Source organism: Nycticebus coucang, chromosome 1 (genome assembly GCF_027406575.1).
Source record: "Nycticebus coucang isolate mNycCou1 chromosome 1, mNycCou1.pri, whole genome shotgun sequence".
NCBI classification, from domain to species: domain Eukaryota; kingdom Metazoa; phylum Chordata; class Mammalia; order Primates; family Lorisidae; genus Nycticebus; species Nycticebus coucang.
The window spans coordinates 103,405,424-103,426,844 of NC_069780.1; positions in this window are offsets into that span (position 1 = coordinate 103,405,424).

Here is a 21,421-nt window from a genome sequence, read left to right on the forward strand (position 1 = left end):
CCAGCATCTGCAGTTTTAAGATTTTGTGATGTGCCAGGCGGCGCCTGTGGCTCAGTGAGTAGGGTGCCGGCCCCATATGCCAAGGGTGGTGGGTTCAAACCCAGCCCCGGCCAAACTGCATCCAAAAAAATAGCCGGGCGTTGTGGTGGGCGCCTGTAGTCCCAGCTGCTTGGGAGGCTGAGGCAAGAGAATCGCAAAAGCCCAAGAGTTAGAGGTTGCTGTGAGCCGTGTGACGTCAGAGCACTCTACCCGAGGGAGGTACAGTGAGACTCTGTCTCTACAAACAAACAAAAAAAAAGATTTTGTGATGTGGGCCATTCTTGCTGGGGTTAGATGGTATCTCAGGGTGGTTTTGATTTGCATTTTTCTAATAGATAGGGATGATGAACATTTTTTCATGTGTGTTAGTCATTCGTCTGTCTTCTTTAGAGAAGGTTCTATTCATGTCTCTTGCCCATTGATATATGGGATTGTTGGCTTTTTTCCTGTGGATTAATTTGAGTTCTCTATAGATCCTAGTTATCAAGCTTTTATCTGATTCAAAATATGTGAATATCCTTTCCCATTGTTTAGGTTGTCTATTTGTTTTGGTTGTTGTCTCCTAAGCTGTACAGAAGCTTTTCAGTTTAATAAAGTCCCATTTGTTTATTTTTGTTGTTGTTGCAATTGCCACTATAGTCTTCTTCATGAAGTCTTTTCCCAGGCAAATATGTTCCAGTGTTTTTCCTGTGCTTTCTTTGGGGATTTTTATTGTTTCATGCCTTAAATTTAAGTCCTTTATCCATCTTGAATCAATTTTTGTGAATGGAGAAAGGTGTGGGTCCAGTTTCAGTATTTTACATGTGGATATCCAGTTCTCTTAGCACAATTTATTGAATAGGGAGTCTTTCCCCCAAGGTATGTTCTTGTTTGGTTTATCAAACATTAGGTGGTTGTAAGATATTAGTTTCATTTCCTGGTTTTCTATTCAATTCCAAGTGTCTACGTCTCTATTTTTGTGCCAGTACCATGCTGTCTTGACCACTATGGCTTTGTATAACAGCCTAAAATCTGGTAAGGTGATGCCTCCAGCTTTATTTTATTTATTTATTTATTTATATTTATTTATTTTTTGGCCAGGGCTGGGTTTGAACCCGCCACCTCTGGCATATGGGGCTGGCACCCTACCCCTTTGAGCCACAGGTGCCGCCCCCCAGCTTTATTTTTATTACTAAGAACTGCCTTAGCTATAGGGGATTTTTTTCAGGTTCCATACAAAATGCACAATCATTTTTTCCAAATCTTGAAAGTACAATGTTGATATTTTATTTATTTTTTAAATATATTTACTTTTTCATCGTTAAATCATAGCTGTGTACATTAGTGCAATCAAGGGGTACAATGTGCTGGTTTCATATACAATCTGAAATATTCTCATCAAACTGTCCAACGTAGCCTTCATGGCATTTTCTTAGTTATTGTATGTAGACATTTGTATTCTGCCTTTAGTAAGTTTTGCCTGTACCAATTCTAAGATGCACCATGAGGTGTGGCCCCACCCATTACCCTCCCTCCACCTTAACCTCCCCCTTCCTTTCCCCTTCTTTGGGCCTTTCCTCATAGTCTTGTGCTATAGTTGGGTTATAGCCTTCAGGTGAAAGCTATAATTTAGCTTCATAGTAGGGCTGAGTACATTGGATACTTTTTCTACCATTCCTGAGATACTTTGCTAAGAAGAATATGTTCCAGCTCCATCCATGTAAACATGAAAGAGGTAAAGTCTCCATCTTTCTTTAAGGCTGCATAATACTCCATGGTATAAATGTACCACAATTGGCTAGTCCATTCGTGGGTCGATGACACTTGGGCTTCTTCCATGACTTAGCAATTATGAATTGGGGTGCAATAAACATTCTGGTACAGAAGTCTTTGTTATATTGTGATTTTTGGTCTTCTGGGTATAAACCTAGTAAAGGAATTACAGGATCGAATGGCAGGTCTATTTTTAGGTCTCTAAGTATTCTCAAAACATCCTTCCAGAAGGAACGTATTAGTGTGAATTCCCACCAGCAGTGTAGAAGTGTGCCCTTTTCTCCAAATCCATGCCAACATCTCTGATTTTGGGATTTCATTATCTGGGCTTTTCTTACTTGGGTTTGTGATATCTCAAAGTAGTTTTGATTTGCACTTCTCTGATGATTAAGGATGATGAGTTTTTCTCGTGTGCTTGTAGATCATGCATATGTCTTCTTTAGAGAAGTTTCTCTTCAAGTCCCTTGCCCACCCTGAGATGGGATCACATGTTCTTTTCCTGCTAATATGTTTGAGTTCTCTGTGGATTCTGGTTATTAGACCTTTATCGGAGGTATAATCTGCAAATATTTCCTCCCATTCTGAGGGCTGTCTGCTTGCTTTATTTACTATGTTCTTGGCTGTTCAGAAGCTTTTTAGTTTGATCAGGTCCCAGTAGTGTATTCTTGATACTGCTTCGATTGCCTGGGGATTCCCCCTCATAAAATATTGACCCAGGCCAATTCCTTCAAGAGTTTTCCCTGCACTTTCTTCAAGTATTTTTATAGTTTAATGTCTTAAGTTTATATCTTTTATCCAGTGAGAGTCTATATTAGTTAATGGTAAAAGGTGTGGGTCCACTTTCAATCTTCTACAGGTTGCCAGCCAGTTCACCCAGCACCATTTGTTAAATAGGGAATCATTTCCCCACTGAATGTCTTTGATTGGCTTGTCAAAGATCAAATAACGGTAAGTAGCTGGGTTCATCTCTTAGTTCTCTATTCTGTTCCAGACATCTACTTCTCTGTTTTTGTGCCAATACCATGCTGTTTTGATCACTATCAATTTATAGTACAGTCTCAGGTCTGGTAGTGTGATTCCTCCTGCTTTGTTTTTATTTCTGAGTAATGTTTTGGCAATTCGAGGTTTTTTCTGATTCCATATAAAATGAAGTATTATTTTTTCAAGATCTTTAAAATATGACAATGGAGCTTTAATAGGAATTGCATTAAAATTATATATTGCTTTGGGTAGTATAGACATTTTAACAACGTTGATTCTTCCCAGCCATGACCATGATATGTTTTTCCATTTGTTAACATCTTCAGCTATTTCTTTTCTTAAAGTTTCATGGTTCTCTTTGTAGAGATATTTCACGCCCTTTGTTAGGTATACTCCCAAATATTTCATCTTCTTTGGCACTACTGTGAAAGGAATAGAGTCCTTGACTGTTTTTTCGGCTTGGTTATTGTTGGTATATATAAAAGCTACAGATTTATGGTAGTTGATTTTGTAGCCTGAGACATTGCTATATTCCTTTATCACTTCTGAAATTTTTGTAGTAGAATCCCTAGTGTTTTCCAGATATACTATCATATCATCTGTGAAGAGTGAAAGTTTGATCTCTTCTGACCCTATGTGGATACCCTTTATCGCCTTTTCTTCCCTAATTGCAATGGCTAAAACTTCCATGACAATGTTAAAGAGCAACAGAGACAATGGGCAACCTTGCCTGGTTCCTGATCTAAGTGGAAATGATTTCAATTTAACTCCATTCAATACGATATTGGCTGTGGGTTTGCTGTAGATGGCCTCTATTAGTTTAAGAAATGTCCCTTCTATACCAATTTTCTTAAGTGTTCTGAACATGAAGGGATACTGGATATTATCAAAAGCCTTTTCTGCATCAATTGAAAGAATCATATCGTCCTTATTTTTTAGTTTGTTTATGTACTGAATTACATTTATAGATTTATGTATATTGAACCAGCCTTGAGACCCTGGGAAAAATCCCTCTTGGTAGTGGTGTATAATTTTTTTGATGTATTGTTGGATTCTCTTTGTTAGGATCTTATTGAGTATTTTAGCATCAATATTCATTAGTGATATTGGTCTATAATTTTCTTTTCTTATTTGGTCTTTCCTTGGTTTGGGGATCAAGGTGATGTTTGCTTCGTATAATGTGTTGGGTAATATTCCTTCTTTTTCTATGTTTTGGAAGAGGTTTAGTACAATAGGTACTAGTTCTTCTCTAAGGGTTTGGTAGAATTCTGACATAAAGCCATCTGGTCCTGGGCTTTTCTTTTTAGGGATATTTTGTATAGTTGTTGCTATTTCAGAAGTTGATATAGGCCTATTCAACATTTCCACTTCGTTATGGCTAAGTCTTGGTAGATGGCATATTCCAGGTATTGGTCGATTACTTTCAGATTTTCATGTTTCTGAGAGTACAGTTTCTTGTAGTATTCGTTAAGGATTTTTTGGATTTCTGAGGGGCCTATTGTTATTTCATCGTTACCATTTCTGATTGATGAAATTAGAGATTTTACTCTTTTTATCCTGGTTAGGTTGGCCAAAGGTTTATCTATTTTATTGATCTTTTCAAAAAACCAACTTTTGGATTTATTGATCTGTTGTATAATTATTTTTTTCTCAATTCATTTAATTCTGCTCTGATTTTGATTATTTCTTTTCTTCTGTTGGGTTTGGGGTTGGAGTGTTCTTTCTTCTCCAGTTTCTTGAGATGTCCCATTAAGTTATTAACTTCCTCACTTTCCACTTTCTTGAGGAAGGCTTGCAGTGCTATAAATTTCCCTCTTAAAACAGCCTTTGCAGTATCCCAGAGGTTCTGGTAATTTGTGTCTTGATTGTTGTTTTGTTCCAGAAATTTTGTGATTTCCTTCTTAATCTCATCTATAACCCATCTATCTTTCAGCATATTGTTGTTTAGCTTCCATGTTTTTGTATGGGTATGGAGGTTCCTGTTGTTATTGAGTTCAACTTTTATTCCATGATTGTCTGAGAAGATGCAAGGAATAATTTCTATTCTTATTAATTTGCTGAGGTTAGATTTGTGGATGTGGATGTGGTTGATTTTGGAGTATGTTTTGTGGGCTGATGAGAAGAATGTGTATTCAGTTTTGTTGGGATGAAATGTTCTGTAGATGTCTGTTAAGTTCACATGTTGAATGGTTAAGTTGAAATCTAAAATTTCTTTGCTTAGCTTCTTTTAGGAGGATCTATTCAGCACTGCTAAAGGGGTGTTAAAATCTCCAACTACTATGGAACTGGAGGAAATCAAGTTGCTTGTGTCTGTTAGAGTTTCTCTTATAAATTGAGGTGTGTTCTGGTTGGGGGCATAAATATTAATAATTGAAATCTCATCATATTGAGTATTACCTTTAACAAATATGAAGTGTCCATCCTTATCCTTCCTTATTTTGGTTGGTTTAAAGCCTATTGCATCTGGGAATAGGATTGCAATGCCTGCTTTTTTCTGCTTTCCATTTGCCTGCAGCATAGATGACCATCCCTTCACCTTAAGTCTAAGTTTGTCTTTGCATGTAAGACGTGATTCTTGTATGCAGCAGATATCTGGCTTGAGTTTTTGTATCCAGACAGCCAACCTGTGCCTCTGTAGAGGACAATTTAAACCATTCACATTAATTGAGAATATTGATAAGCCTTTCGAGAGTCTGGTGGACATTTTTAATCCTTTTGCGACTGTGGAAGTTGGAATTTGATCAATATTTTCTGGGTGGGTTTCCTTTTGTGGTGGAGGATTACATTGGTCTTAATGGAGGATAGGTCTGAGAATACCCTGTAGAGCTGGTTTAGTTATGGCAACTTTCTTCAACATGTGAATGTCATCGAAGCATTTAATTTCTCTGTCATAAATGAAACTCAGTTTAGCTGGGTACAGGATCCTGGGTTGAAAGTTATTTTGTTTTAGGAGATTAAAAGTCGATGACCATCCTCTTCTTGCTTGAAAGGTTTCAGCAGAGAGATCTGCAGTTATTTGAATATTATTCTTGCCCTTGTAGGTGATGGTTTTCTTTCTTCTGGCTGCTTTCAGAATTTTCTCCTTCATATAAACTTTAGTGAAGTTGATTATTATGTGTCTGGGGGATGTCTTATTTGGTTTGAGTAGTGCTGGAGTTCTGAAACTGCCTGCTATCTGAATTTCAGAATCTCATGGCATGTCTGGAAAGTTCTCTTTCATAATATCATAGAGAAGACACTCTGTGCCTTTTGAAGCCACTTCATCACTTTCGGGGATCCCTATAAGATGAATATTGGTTTTCTTCTAATTATCCCAGAGCTCTCTGAGAGAGTGATCTGTTTTTGCCCTCCATTTCTCTTCCTCTTTGAGAGTTTGGAATTGTTCAAAAGCTTTGTCTTCAATGCCAGAAATCCTTTCTTCTGCTTGCTCCATTCTGTTATTGAGGTATTCTACTGTGTTTCTCAGATCTTTGAGGTCTGCAAATTCTTGTCTCAATGTGTCAAAATCTTTGGTCATTTGGTCTTTGAATTCGTTGAATTCTTGAGATATCTTTTGGGTTACTGCTTGGAATTCTAATTCAGTCTTATTGCTATCCAGATTCTGAATTCGATTTCTGACATCTCAGCCATTTGTTTGTGCATAGGATCTTGTGCTGTGTCTGCCCCATTGATCCTTGGGGGAGTTGATCTACTCTGAGTATTCATATTTCCAGAGTTTTTCTGTTGATTTTCCTTCATGATTGTTTTTCACTATTTCCTCTGGCTGTCCTCAGAGTTGAGGAGGTGTCTCTCCAAGATTAGACCCTAGTGGGGATCACTCTATTGTTGCTGGATCTTTGTAGGGAGTGGCCATGTGTAGTTCCTCTGGGACCCTGTGTAGGGAGTTCTGGTTGTGGAAGCAGCTCCGGAATGTGACACACCCAGATCCAGCAACAGGGCGGGAGGTGGTACTCATGGTTCTGGGCGTGCCTGGCACCCAGTGACTTTGGCACCAAGAGCCCAAGGATCCAGAAGTCTCTGTCCAGGAGAAGGGCTCTGCACAGAGGCAGGGAGGGCTCCGGAGTGCACGCGGCTACCAGAGTCTTTGGCCAGACGAGCAAGCCAATGTGTAGGCGGGGAAGGTACAGGAGGGAGGATGCAGTGTTGCGCGGCTCCCGCTGTTACTGGTCACGGCATGAAGAGGCCTGGCGGGCATGTGTCACGGGTTGGGAGTCACGGCACAGCTCTTATGGAGGTCTGGGCAGCACCAAGCCCAGGAGTTTGAGGTTGCTACGAGCTGTGATGCCACGGCACTCTACCCAGCGCAACAGCACGAGGCTCCAGTGTGCCAAAACTGGTCGCATTCTGCTCCTGAGGGTTAAGGCTGTAAGGCAGCTCAGTCCTCGCCTTTAGGCTGCTCAGTCACTAGGTCACTAGCTCCCACCCAATCCTTGCTCTGCAACCCTGAGGGCGGAGCTTGCCAGGGCAGTTCTCTAACAATGGCTCCCTGCAGCCCACAGCAGAACACTATTTGCTCCATCAGGCTCAGTGACTCAGTCTGGGGCCCTAGACAATGCCCAGTATTCTCCACACTCCTGTTCAAGCTCTCCCCAAAGGCAATTCAACTGAGTGCCAAGTCCAAAAACACCAAAACAGTTCACAGGTAAGGCCATTCCTGTTTGCAGTCTCACTGCTGCTTGTATTTATGGCTGCTGGAGGGATTAGGTCGTTCAGACACACGCAACCACTTGCCAGTTTTCCATTGTTTTTGTCCTCCTCTTGGGGTCCAGAAGTCCCTTGCTGACTCCCTATATCCTCAAAGGGATGATTATAGGCAGATCCCACCAGCCAGAGATGCCTGGAGTCTTATCTCCCCTGACTCACCATGCCCTGTTGCAGGGAGGCTGTTACTCAGCCGCCATCTTGGATTGTCCCTCAATGTTGGTATTTTAATAGGAATATCACTGCATAGGTAGAATGCTTTGGGAAGTATAGACATTTTAACAATATTATTATTCCTATCCATGAGCATCGTATGTTCTTAAATTTGTTAAAGTCCTCTCCTATTTCCCTTCTGAGGATTTCATTAGTTTCTTTATAGAGGTCCATCACCTCCTTTGTTAGGTATAATCCTAGGGATTTCATTTTCTTTGAAACTATTGTGAAGGGAGTTGTATCCTTAATTACCTTCTCATCTTGACTGTTATTGGCATATACAAAGGCTACTGAGTTGAGGACATTGATTGTATATCCTGAGACATTAGTGTATATTTTAATGTCTTCCAGGAGTCTTGTGGTTGAGTCTTTGGGATTCTCTAAGTATAAGATCATGTTGTCAGCAAAGATGGAGAGTTTGACCGCCTCTGCTCCATTCACATGCCCTTTATTTCCTTGTCTTGCCTAATTGTATTGGCTAGAACTTGTAGCACTATATTAAATAGGAAAGGTGACAGAGGACAACCTTCTCTGGTTCAACTTCTTAGAGGAAAAGCTTTGAGTTTTACTCCATTCAGGAAAATATTAGCTGTGGGTTTGTCATAGATAGCTTCGATCAACTTCAGAAATGTGCCACCTATGCCTATACTCTTCGGTGTTCTAATTAGAAAAGGATGCTAGATTTGATCAAATGCTTTTTCTGCATCTGTTGAGAGGCTTATATGGTCTTTATTTTTGCCTCTGTTAATATGGTGGATAACGTTTATGGACTTGCATATGTTAAACCAGCCTTGCATCCCTGGGATGAAACCTACTTGATCATGATGTATGACTTTTTTGATGATAAGCTGTAATCTATTGGCTAGGATTTTGTTGAGAATTTTTGTGCCTATATTCATGAGTGAAGTTGGTCTGAAATTCTCCTTTTTAGTTGGGTCTTTTCCTCATTTTGGTAGCAGGGTGATGTTTGCTTCGTAGAACGTATTGAAGATTCCTTCCTCCTCAATTTTTTGGAATAATTTCTGCAGTACAAGAATAAGCTCTTCCTTGAAGGTTTGATAGAATTCTGGTGTGAAGCCATCTGGACCAGGGCATTTTATGGTTGGAAGCTTTTTTGTTTATTTGTTTCTTTAACTCAGTGCTTGAAATTGGTCTATTCAGGAGCTCTATTTCTTCCTGGCTAAGTCTAGGGAGAGGGTGTGATTCCAATATTGATCCATTTCCTTCAGATTGTCAAATTTCTGGGCATAGAGTTTCTGGTAGTATTCAGAGATGTATGTGACATCAGTTGTTATTTCCCCTTTATCATTTCTGATGGAGGTTGCTAGAGATTTTACTTTTGTATTTCTAGTTAGTCTGGCCAATGGTTTATCTATTTTATTTATTTTTTCAAAAACCAACTCCTTGTTTTATTAATTTTCTGAGTGATTCTTTTGTGTTCAATTTCATTGATTTCTGATTTGATTTTGGACATTTCTTCTACAGGGTTTAGGCATAGATTGATCTTCTTTTTCCAATTCCATAAGATGGCTTATCAGTTTGTTGATGCGCTCTCTTTCTGTTTTTTTGAGTGTAGGCATCTAAAGTGAAAAATTTTCCTCTCAAAACTGCTTTTGCAGTATCCCACAGGTTTTGGTGGCTTGTGTCTTCACTGTTGTTATGCTCAAAGAAGTTAATGATTTCCTCTTTTATTTCTTCCTGATACAACAGAAGGTTGTTTAATTTCCATGCCTTTGTGTGGGTTGAACTTTTTTGTTAGAGTTGCTTTCCACCTTAGTGCCTTTGGTCTCAGAAAATACAAAGCAAAATTTTAATTCTATTGATTCTGTTGAGGTTTGCTTCGTGTCCTAGGATGTGATCAATTTTGGAGAATGTTCCATGGGGTGATGAGAAGAATGTATATTCTTTATCTTTGGGATGGAGTGTTCTATATTCATCTATCAAGCACAGTTGTTTTAGGGTCTCATTTAAGTACCTTATATCTTTGTTTAATTTCTGTTTAGAGGATCTGTCCAGCTCTGTAAGAGGTGTGTTAAAGTCCCCTGTTATTATGGTCTTATCGGATATCATATTGCTCAGACTAAGTAAGGTCTGTTTCAAGAATCTGGGAGCATTTAAATTGGGTGCATAAAATTTAAACATTGAAACATCTTCCTGTTGTATTTTTCCCTTGAACAACATAAAGTGACCATCTTTGTCTTTTTTGACTGTAGTTTCTTTAAATCCACATGTATCTGAAAATAAGATTGCAACTCCTCTTTTCTTCTGAATTCCATTTGCCTGAAAAATTGTCTTCCAACTCTTGACTCAGACTTTTAATTTGTCTTTTGAAGCCATGTGTGTTTCCTGCAGATAGCAAATGGATGGCTTCCGTTTTTTAATCTAGGCAGCCAATCTACGTCTCTTCAGTAGGGAATTCAAGCCATTAACATTTATTGAGATAATTGATAAGTGTAGTATTATTCTATTCATCTTATTTTGTGAGAGTCCATTGCTTAGTTTTATCTTTTGCATGAGGGTGTAAGTTAGGTTCTGTCCTTTCATTTCTGAGTTCTTACCTTGCTTCTGGTCCATTATGGTGGTCAGTGTGTAGAACAGGTTGAAGTATTTCCTGTAGAGCTGGTCTTGTGGTAGTGAATTTCCTCAATGTTTGTATATCAGTAATTGATTTGATTTCTCCATCAATTTTAAAGCTTAGCTTAGCTGGATATCGAATTCTGGGCTGGAAATTTTTCTGTTTAAATAGATTACAGGTAGATGACCATTGTCTTATTGCTTGGAAAGTTTCATTAGAGAAGTCTGCAGTTAGTCTGATGTATTTGCCCCTGTAGGTCAACTGGCGCTTACTCTTGGCAGCTTCAAGAATCTTTTCTTTTGTTTTGACTTTGGACAGGTTCATCACAATGTGCCTTGGAGAAACTCAGTTAGAATTGAGGTGACCTGGGGTCCGATATTCCTCTGAAAGGAGTTTGTCAGAATCCTTGGTGACATTTGGGAAATTTTCATTTATAATATTCTCTAGTATGGCTTCCATTCCTCTGGGGCATTCTTCTTCCCCTTCTGGGATTCCTATAAGTCATATGTTGGAACACTTCATAAAGTCCAATAATTCTGTCAGTGAATGTTCTGCTTTCTCTCTCTTCTTTTCTGCCTCTTTAACTGAGTTATCTCAAGAACTTTGTCCTCTACCTCCAAAATTTTTTCTTCTGCATAGTCTAACATTTTGCTGATACTTTCTATTGCATCTTTAAGTTCCCTAATTGACTGCTTCAGTTCCTTCAGCTCTGCTGTATCCTTTCTATATTCTTCATATCATTCATCTCTTATTTGATTCTGTTTTTGGATTTCCTTTTGGTTATTTTCCACTTTATTAGCAGTTTCCTTCATTGTTTTGATCATTACCTACATTGTTTTCATCATATGTATTCTAAATTCCCTTTCTGACATTCCTAATATTTCTTTATAGGTGGAATCCTCTGCAGTAGCTACTTCATGGTCCCTTGGAGGGGTTGCTCTGGACTGGTTCCTCATGTTGCCAGGAGTTTCTGCTGATTCTTCATCATGAGTGATTTCTTTTATCTGTTTCCTTGCCCTAATTTTCCTTTCACTTCCTCTTGCTCTTTAAGTTACCCTGCCCCGTGTGCCAGAACTGGTTTCACTGTGCCCCTGAGGGTTAAGGTTGTAAGGCAGCTCAGTCACCGCATTTAGGCATTTCAGTCACTAGATTACTAGCTCCCGCCAATCCTTGCTCTGCAACCCTGAAGGCGGAGCTTGCTGGGGCAGTTCTCTCCCAATGGCTCTGGGCAGCCCATAGCTGAACACTATTTGCTCCATCCAGCTCAGCAGCTCAGTCTGGAGCCTTAGACAACACCCAAAGTTCTCCACACCCCTGCCCAAGCTCTCCCTAAGGCAGTTCAACTGAGTGCCAAATCCAAAAACAACAAAACATCTCACAAGTAAGGCCTTTCATGTTTGCTGTCTCACTGCTGCTGTACTTACAGCTGCTGGCAGGATTAGACTGATTGAACACATGCATCCACTTGCCAGTTTTCCACTGCTTTTGTCATCCGCTTGGGGTCCAGAAGCCACTCACTGCCTCCTTGTGTCCTCAAAGGGATGATTATAAGCAGATCCCACTGGCCACAGATGCCTGGAGTCTTGTCTCCCCATACTTATGGTGCTCAGTTAGAAGGAAGCTGTTACTCGGCCACCATCTTGCTTTTACTCCCTCCTGCTTTGTTTTTATTTCTGAGTAATGTCTTGGCTATTCAAAGTTTCTTCTGAGTCCATATAAAATGAAGTACTATGTTTTCAAGAGCTTTAAAGTATGACAGTGGAGCTTTAATAGGGATTTCATTAAAATTGTATGTTGCTTTGGGTATTATGGCCATTTTAACAATGTTTATTCTTCCCAGCCATGAACACGGTATGTTTTTCCATTTGTGAACATCTTCAGTTATTTTTTTCTTAGAATTTCTTTGTCCTCTTTTTTTTATCATTGTTCTCTTTATAGAGATATTTCACGTCCTTTGTTAGATAAACTCCCAAATATTTCATCTTCTTTGGCACTACTGTGAACAGAATAGAGTCCTTGACTGTTTTTTCAGCTTGACTATTGTAGGTATATATAAAGGCTACAGATTTATGGGCGTCGATTTTGTAACCTGAGACACTGCTGTATTGTTGATCACTTGTAAGCGTTTTGTAGTAGAATCCCTGGGGTTTTCAAGTTATACAATCATATCATCTGTGAAGAATGAAAGTTTCATCTCTGTGACCCTATTAGATACCCTTGATTGCCTTTTCTTTCATGATTGTGATGGCTAAGACTTCCATTACAATGTTGAAAAGCAGTGGAGACAATGGGCAACCTTGCCTGGTTCCTGATCTGAGTGGAAATGCTTTCAATTTAATTCCATTCAATACGATATTGCCTATGGGTTTGCTGTAGATGGCCTCTATCAGTTTAAGAAATGTCCCTTCTATGCCAATTTTCTTAAGTGTTCTGATCAGGAAAGGATGCTGACTATTATCAAAAGCTTTTTGTGCATCAAATGCCAGAGTCATATGGTCTTTGTTTTTTAACTTGTTTATATGATGAACTATATTTATAGATTTACGTATATTGAATTAGCCTTGAGACCCTAGGATAAATCCCGCTTGGTCATGGTGCATAATTTGTTTGATGTCTTGCTTGATTCTGTTTGCTAGGATCTTGTTAAATATTTTTACAGCAATAGTCATTAGTGCTATTAGTCTATAATTTTCTTTTCTTGTTGGGTTTTTTCCTGGTTTGGTGATCAAGGTGATATTTGCTTCATAGAATGTGTTGAATAGTATTCCTTCTTTTTGTATATTTTGAAAAGGGTTGAGTAATATAGGTACTAGGTCCTCTTTAAAGGTTTGGTAGCATTCTAATGTGAAGCCGTCTCATCCTGGGCTTTTCTTTGTGGGGAGATTTTGTATAGTTGATGCTATTTCAGAACTTGATATAGGCCTGTTCAACATTTCCACTTGATTCTGGCTAAGTCTTGGAAGGCTAAGGTGTGCTTCCAAGTATTGGTCAATTTCCTTCAAATTTTCACATTTCTGAGAATAGAATTTCTTGTAATATTCATTAAGAATTTTTTGAATTTCTGAGGACTCGGTTGTTATTTTGTCTTTGTCATTTCTGATTGATGAAATTAGAGATTTTACTCTTTTTTTCCTGGTTAGGTTAGACAAAGGTTTACCTATTTTATTGACCTTTTCAAAAAACCAAATTTGGATTTATTGATCTGTTGTATAATCATTTTGTTTTCAATTTCATTTAATTCTGGTCTAATTTTAGTTATTTCTTTCTTCTGCGGGGTTTGGGATTGGAATGTTCCTCCTTTTCCAGTTGCTAGAGATGTCCCATTAAGTTGCTAAATTCTTCTCTTTCTGTTACCTAAAGGAAGGCTTGCAGTTCTTTGAATTTCCCTCTTAGGACTACCTTTGTGGTATCCCAGAGGTTTTGACAATTACTGTCTTCATTGTCATTTTGTTACAAAAATTTGGTAATTTCCTCTCAATCTCATCTATGACCCAGCTATCATTCCACATGAGGTTAGTTTCCATGTTTTTGTATGAGTATGCAGATTCCTGTTATGGAGTTCAACTTTCATTCCATGGTGATCTGAGAAGATACAAGGAATAATTTCTATTCTTTTAAATTTGCTGAGGTTAGACTTGTGACCTAAGATGTGATCAATTTTGGAGTATGTTCCATGGGCTGATGAGAAGAATGTGTATTCAGTTTTGTTAGGATGAAATGTTCTGTAGATATCTGTTAAATCCAATTGTTGAATGGTTAAGTTTAAGTCTAAAATTTCTTTGCTTAGCTTCTTATTGGAGGATCTGTCCAACTGCCAAGGGAGTGTTAAAATCTCCGACTATTCTGGTACTAGAGGAAATCAAGTTGCTCATGTCTGTTAGAGTCTCTCTTATAAAATTCAGGCAAATTCTGCTTGGGTGCATAAATGTTAATAATTGAAATCTCATCATGTTGAGTGTTACCCTTAACAAATATGAAGTGACCATCCTTCTCTTTCCTTACTTTTGTTGGTTTAAAGCCTTTTGTATCTGCAAATAGAATTGCAACACCTGCTTTTTTCTGATTGCCATTTGCCTGAAATATAGATGACGATCCCTTCACCCTGAGACTATATTTATCTTTTAAGGTAAGATGAGATTCTTGTATGCAGCAGATATCTGGCCTGAGTTTTTGTATCTACTCAGCCAACCTGTGCCTCTTTAAAGGACAATTTAAGCCAATCACATTAATTGTTAATATTGATAAGTCTGATAGAATTTTGGGTATCGAGTTTTTCAAAAGTCCAGTGGACATTTTTAATACTTTTGCCACTGTGGAAGTTGGAATTTGATCAAAACTTTCTGAGTGAGTTTACTTTCGTGGTAGAGGATTGTGCTGGTCCTTATGGAGGATAGTTTTAAGAATATCCTGGACAGCTGGTTTAGTTATGGCAAATATCTTTAACATGTGAATGTCATTAAAGTATTTAATTTCTCCATCATAAATGAAACTCAGTTTAGCTGGATACAGGATCCTGGGTTGAAATTATTTTGTTTTAGGAGATTAAAAGTTGATGACTACCCTCTTCTAGCTTGAAAGTTTTCAGCAGAGAGATCTGCAGTCATTCTAATATTCTTACCCTTGTAAGTTATGGTTTTCTTATGTCTGGGTGCTTGCAGAATTTTCTCCTTCATTTTAACTTCGGTGAAGTTAATTATAATGTGCCTAGGAGATGTCTTACTCAGGTTGACTTGTGCTGGGGTTCTGAAACTGTCTGCTATCTGAATTTTAGAATTTCTTGGCATGTCTGGAACATTCTCCTTCATTATCTCCTGAAGAAGAGCCTCTGTGCCTTTCGAAGTCACCTTGTCACCTTCAGGAATTCCTATAAGGTGAATATTAGTTTTCCTCAAATTATCTCATAGCTCTCTGAGAGAATGATCCATTTTTGCTCTCCACTTCTCTTCCTCTTTGTTTGGGAGCATTCAAAAGCTTTCTCTTCAATGTCAGAAATCCTTTCTTCTGCCTACTCCATTCTGTTACTGAGAGATTCTACTGTATTATTCAGATATTTGAGGACTGCAAATTCTTGTCTCAATGTGTCAAAAATCTTTGGTGATTTTTGTCTTTGAATTCATTGAATTCTTGAGACAACTTCTGAAATGCTCCTTGAATTGCTAATTCCAACTTTACTTCAATTCTATCAATATTATTTGCGATCCAAATTCTGAATTAGATTTCTGACATCTCAACCAAGGAATAACTTATGAATGGGATCTTCAGTTGTGTCTGCCATGTCGTTCCTTAGGGGAATTGATCTACTCTGGTTATTAATGTTACCAGAGTTTTTCCACTGATTCCGTCCCATGATTATTTTATACCACTTGGCTAGATGAGCAGATAAGGTGAAGTTGGGTTTGGGACTCCTGGAGTGGTGATTAACCAGCCTTTTGTCCAAGATCTGGGACTGGTGTCTGTACCTTTTCCCCTAGAGCTTTGCAAATGACCAGTACAGTGCTACTGCCTGAGAAACTGGAGACCTGCTTGGTGTGGTGGGGCTAAGTGGCTCTGTCTTGTTTTCAGGTGGTCTCTGTCCTACCCTAGTGAATCAGTTACTCTGGGTTGAAGTCTCAGCTGTGGAGAAATACGAGCAATTAGGTCACCCTGCCCCCCATGGGCAACAACTGAAAATGGAAAATCTAACCTTCCCACAACCACACACCCAGGGTACCACTTTGAATAGTCTTCGGGTGATTGGCTCAGTTCAAGAGGTCCAACTCAATTGTCCCAGTGAGCTCTGGTCTCAGGTGGGAGATTTCAAAAGGTCTCTGGCAACTAGATAGCAGAGGTCTGCTGGCAGCTCAAGTATGACTCACTCTGGTGCTCTGTGAGGTCAGAAGGACCCACCCAGCAAATGAATTAGTCTGGGAAGGTTGATGCATCCTTCCCCACCTGCACCTCTGTCACACCCAGTCACTGCAGGGCTGTGACCCAGTTCTCTCCAATGACAGATGCTCCAGAGGTTTGTGCCTGCCTGAGTCACAGGGAGATCTATGTCTCCTCAGCCAGGCTGCCACTTTCTGCCACTATCTGGCAGGGGGAACTGAGCCCTGACAACCTTGGGTGCTTAATGGAGACTGGGGCAGTTCACTCAGTTCCAGTCCTGCCCCTGATTTATGTTGCTGACAGAACAGAACAATTTCACAGAATTTGTTTCTGTCCTGGCTATATTCTGCTACAGATCAGATGCTGTTTTAGTTCACAGAAACTGTGACTCAGCACCGGTCTATGCTGCTGTCCAGAGCTGATATGTCTGTCCTGGCTAAAGACTGTGTTGAGGCAGGCATGGTTAAATCTCACACTCAGCTTTAAGTTCCAGCCTCTGCCCTCCTGCCTTTGTCTCAGCTATGATCCCCTGATTGCTGGGTGCTTCTTAAGCTCACTAAAGCAATCCTTCTGGCTGAGCTCCACCCTGGGAGTATGCTGTCTTGTGCATGTATTCTACTATCTGTCCCCACCACGCTCCGCCCAGGCAGGTACTGCCTCAGGCATACCCTTTACTCACAGGGCCTGTGTTTCCATCCCAGATCTGTTCCACCAGTGGCTGCCACCGGAGAAGATGCCTGGCTTCTTCTGGTTGCCCAGAGAGGCAGGAAGTGTCTCTGCAAAATATTCCCAGGGGTGTGAGCCCTATTGTACCTAACACTGCCGCTGCTGCTCTGTGCCGCAGGGCACCGCCTCTCTCTCTCCTGTATGGTTCCCTCAGTTCATCGTCTTCTCCTTACTCCCATGCCACAGAATCAGCAAAAACCAGTAACACCTCACACCCTGTCCACACTTCTCAAGAAAATGCCCAAGAATCTGGACTCCATGGAGGACAGGCCTCCAGACCTCAGAGTGAGAGTAGTGGGGAGTGCTGGGAGTTCAGAATTGCAGGTAGAGAATATATACAGTTTTATACAGTTTTATGCCTTGCAGGATAGTGCCATGGCACATTCGTAAGTCTTCTCTAGAGAAAGAGTTCAAGTTTTCAGAGGGCCTCTCTTGTGGGATAAAATAGGAGAGGATCTGAACTCTGCTTGCTTGTTTGTATAGAGTATACTGCGAGCTGTTCTTAGAGGGGAGGGTACTCCCATCCTCTTGGCAATGGATTTTGTACCTATTGTTTGTTTTCTTGGATTTGCAGCTCGCCTCAGCAGGGTTTATGTGCATTCTTCAACCTTCTCTTTTGGCTCAGCTCCAAACCATCAGCTTACTTGCTAAACTTCTGTCCTACAACTCTCCTTCTAGACAGGAGCCTCTGTGGAAAGCTGGCTCCAGTCAGCCATATTGCCTCTACCCCTCCTAATTTCCTGATCTTATAGTCACCTTTGTTCCAATTTTCTATCCTTTATGAATTCTAATCATACTCATTCATATCTTGCCCTCTATGTTAACTTTTCCATTGCATTGACCCAAAGAAGTACAGTTTTTTTTCTCCTGTTTCCCCCAAGCAATAGCCAAGTCTATTGTGAGTTATAAAAGAAGTTAACTGAAGATTTGAAAGGAACAGAGAGTGGGTGTGTAGCGCACAGCTACTATGTTTAAAATGAGAATGATGATATCTTGAGATTCAAACAATCTGCATATCCAAATTCTTTTCCGTTCCTTAATATTCTGCTTCAATATTGAGTGCCTCAATGAGCTATCTTTGCTTTAAACTGGGTAAGGAGGTTCCTATTTGGCTGTTTCTCAGACAAATTATCTACTGCTTCACTCCAATCCAGCATGATTCTTATAATAGCCCACAAGAGAGGTAACTCTCCGTGATGACTTGCCTTAAGAAAACAGATACAAAAACCATAAATATAATGTCAGCCAATAAAATGTAGTAAAATACTTTTAATCATAATATCCGAAGAGAAGAATGTATTCCAGAAATGAAAAGACATTTCATGGCTCGGTACCCGTAGCTCAGTGAGTAGGGGCCCAGCCACATACACCAGGGCTAATGGGTTCAAACCTGGCCTGGGTCTGCTAAACCGCAATGACAACTACAACAAAAAAAATTTCTGGGCATTGTGGCAGGTGTAGTCCCAGCTACTTAGGAGGCTAAGGCAAGAGAATCGCTTATGCCCAAGAGTTTGATGTTGCTGTGAGCTGTGACACCACAGCACACTACTCAGGATGACATAGTGAAACTCTGTCTCAAAAAAAAACAAAAAGAAAAGAAAAGACATTTCAGTACAATAACCTAATTTAAAAATAATTAATAATTACAATTAAAAGGAGAAAATCTTGATCACCTCCACAGATTAAACAAAACAAGTACTTGATAAGATAATTTCTGACCAAAACTACTAGTAAGCAGAAAATGGAAAAAATATTTTAAATATGATTTAAAAAAACTACCTCAAGGCAAGAGACTATTTTTCTATTTATTTATTTATTTATTTTTGTAGACAGTCTCACTTTGTCACCCTCAGTAGAGTGCCATGGCGTCACAGCTCACAGTAACCTCCAGCTCTTGGGCTTAGGCAATTTTCTTGCCTCAGTCTCTTAAGTCGTGAGACTATTTTTCTTGATAATAGAATCCTACAAATGATGCTCTTGGAGTCTGAAAAAGACAGGACCATCCACTTTCTTTAAATTACTTGAAATCTATTAGACAATGTTAAAACAGGAAAAGTAAGGTCACATAAATATTTGAAAGGAGAAGACAGAGGATCATCATTTGCATATATATATATATATTTTTTTTTTTTTTTGTAGAGACAGAGTCTCACTTTATAGCCCTCGGCAGAGTGCTGTGGCATCACACAGCTCACAGCAACCTCCAACTCCTGGGCTTCAGCAATTCTCCTGCCTCAGCCTCCCGAGTAGCTGGGACTACAGGCGCCCGCCACAACGCCTGGCTATTTTTTGGTTGCAGTTCAGCCGGGGCCAGGTTTGAACCCACCACCCTCGGTATATGGGGCCGGCGCCCCACCGACTGAGCCACAGTTGCCGCCCTCATTTGCATATTTTTATTGCTTTCTATCAGGAAAACTCAAGAGAACAAATTGAAAGACTTTTAGAATTAACTAAAGATATTAGTGGCCAACCAAAAATTACAGAGAATTTATTGGAAAAAAATACTCTAAAAATATGACAAATAGTCCAAATAAGGGTAGTGCCCTAGTCCACTCAGGCTGGTATAACAAAATCCCTTAGATGGTAATTTGTGGATGCAGAAATTTATTTTTCACAGTTCTGGTGCCTTAGAAGTCCAAAATCAGCCCATTCCTCATAGACATTTCCTCCCAAGGCCAGAAGGGCAGAAGGGATGAACAAGCTCCCTCAAGCCTCATTTAGAAGAACACTCATCTCACTCATGAAGGTTCTGCTTCCAGGGTCTCAACTCTTAACATCAACTTATTGGAGATTTGATTTCGACACACATTTTGAAGGAACACAATATTCAGATCAGAGCAAGTACATGTTCTGTAATTTCCCTAAGGCAAAAAATCCTAAGTTTGAAAATTACACCTTTTATAAATATTGGAATCTAATGCCTTTCAAAAGGTGTAAAGAATCGTTTTTAAAGATGGTGGATTATTTATATTTTCATACTATAACTCTTCAAGTCTAATCTCCCACAAAATAGCCCAAGATTCTTCCAAGTAAGTTCAATGCATAGAATTCATGGAGTTCAAATGAATTTTGAAGCTCTACTGTAAGGACTATTCTTGTGAGCAGTAACTAGCAAGCGCTACAGAAGAGTCCATTAGATGTTCCCAAGAGCAACTGAGTTCCAAAGCATTGTGGTCTTGGTCCAGAGACACCCTGGTGGAAAGTCCTTGCCAGTCTGTCACCAGCAGAGCCCACTTTGTTTTACGTGACACTTGTATACTCCATCAAGGGAAGTGCTAATCGACATGCGATTGTGTTTATTTCAGCCTTTAATGCTTATAAAGGATAGGTCACTGGTAGCTCTTCCAAATGAGCTCCAGGATAGGGAAGGAGAAGCCAGAATAAGCAGTCCAAACCCACTGCCCCACCACTGACCTTTATCTTCAGCTAGAGTTAACTTCCTGATGTCGATGTTGGAGAAGGTTCAGTTTTCATGTGACTTTAATGTAAACCAGCTCCCTAAAATTAGATAGAGACAAAGCTTTAGCTCTTAATGAACCAGAGAAGAGGTAAGCTAAGAGTGGTGCTAACTGTGGTTCAGGACCACCTCTGGCAGGATTTTCATTTTCTTCTCTTGTATATTATAGGCTCATCTCTTGAGAGTAAAGTAAACAGAAAGGACATTTGTATCCAAATTCAAATTTCTCCAGTTCACATTTGTGGTTTAAAAAATAAAAACTGAACAAAGGGCAATTATTTCAAGGGACAAGAGAGTTTTATAATGAGAGATGTAGCACCAGCAGTTATCCTTAAAGATCTGGAACAAACTGTGTCTCTAAAAATATCTGTGCCAACAGGACAGGGGCAACAGCTGGCAAACTGAGGACATAAGGAGAGAAGACCCTACCTGGATTGTGTTGTTAAATGTATCAATAGTTTGAATTTATGATATAGGAGTCAGCTGGCCTATATGGCTGGCTTCTAAGTAAACAGATTCCCGGGTGGTCCTGACCTATAACTTGTACGTCACCTGCATAAGCTTTCCAGAAAACCAGGAAATCCAACACTAAGCTTTTAATCATAAAGTTTCATTTCAGAGGTGCTTGATCAGTAAATTTGGACCCAAATCTACCCCCATTCTATTTTTTTTATTTCCTCAAAGACTTAATGGAAAATTGAATGGGAACAGGAAAAAACATCTCTAGGATTATTATCCATTTAAATCATAAAATATACTGGGAGAATGGAGAAAAAATTAAATATATCTCAATTTCTTTTTTATCAGAAAAGAATAGGCTTATAACATTTTATGAAGTTTCAGATTTAATCAAATCTATATTCTGTGAAGAGTCACAATTTGCCTTCCTATCATATGCATAGGAAACTAACTGAAGGATAATGAAGGAAGGAAATGCTTTGCAAATATGGTAACTAAGATTTCATGAGCCTGGGAGCAGGCTTTTAGAAAGGAACCAAAGTCCAGCCATGGTGGCTCGTACCTGTGATCCCAGCACTCTGGGAGGCCAAGGTGAGAGAATCCCTTCAGCTCAGGAGTTTGAGAACAGCATGAGCAAAAGTGAGACCCCATCT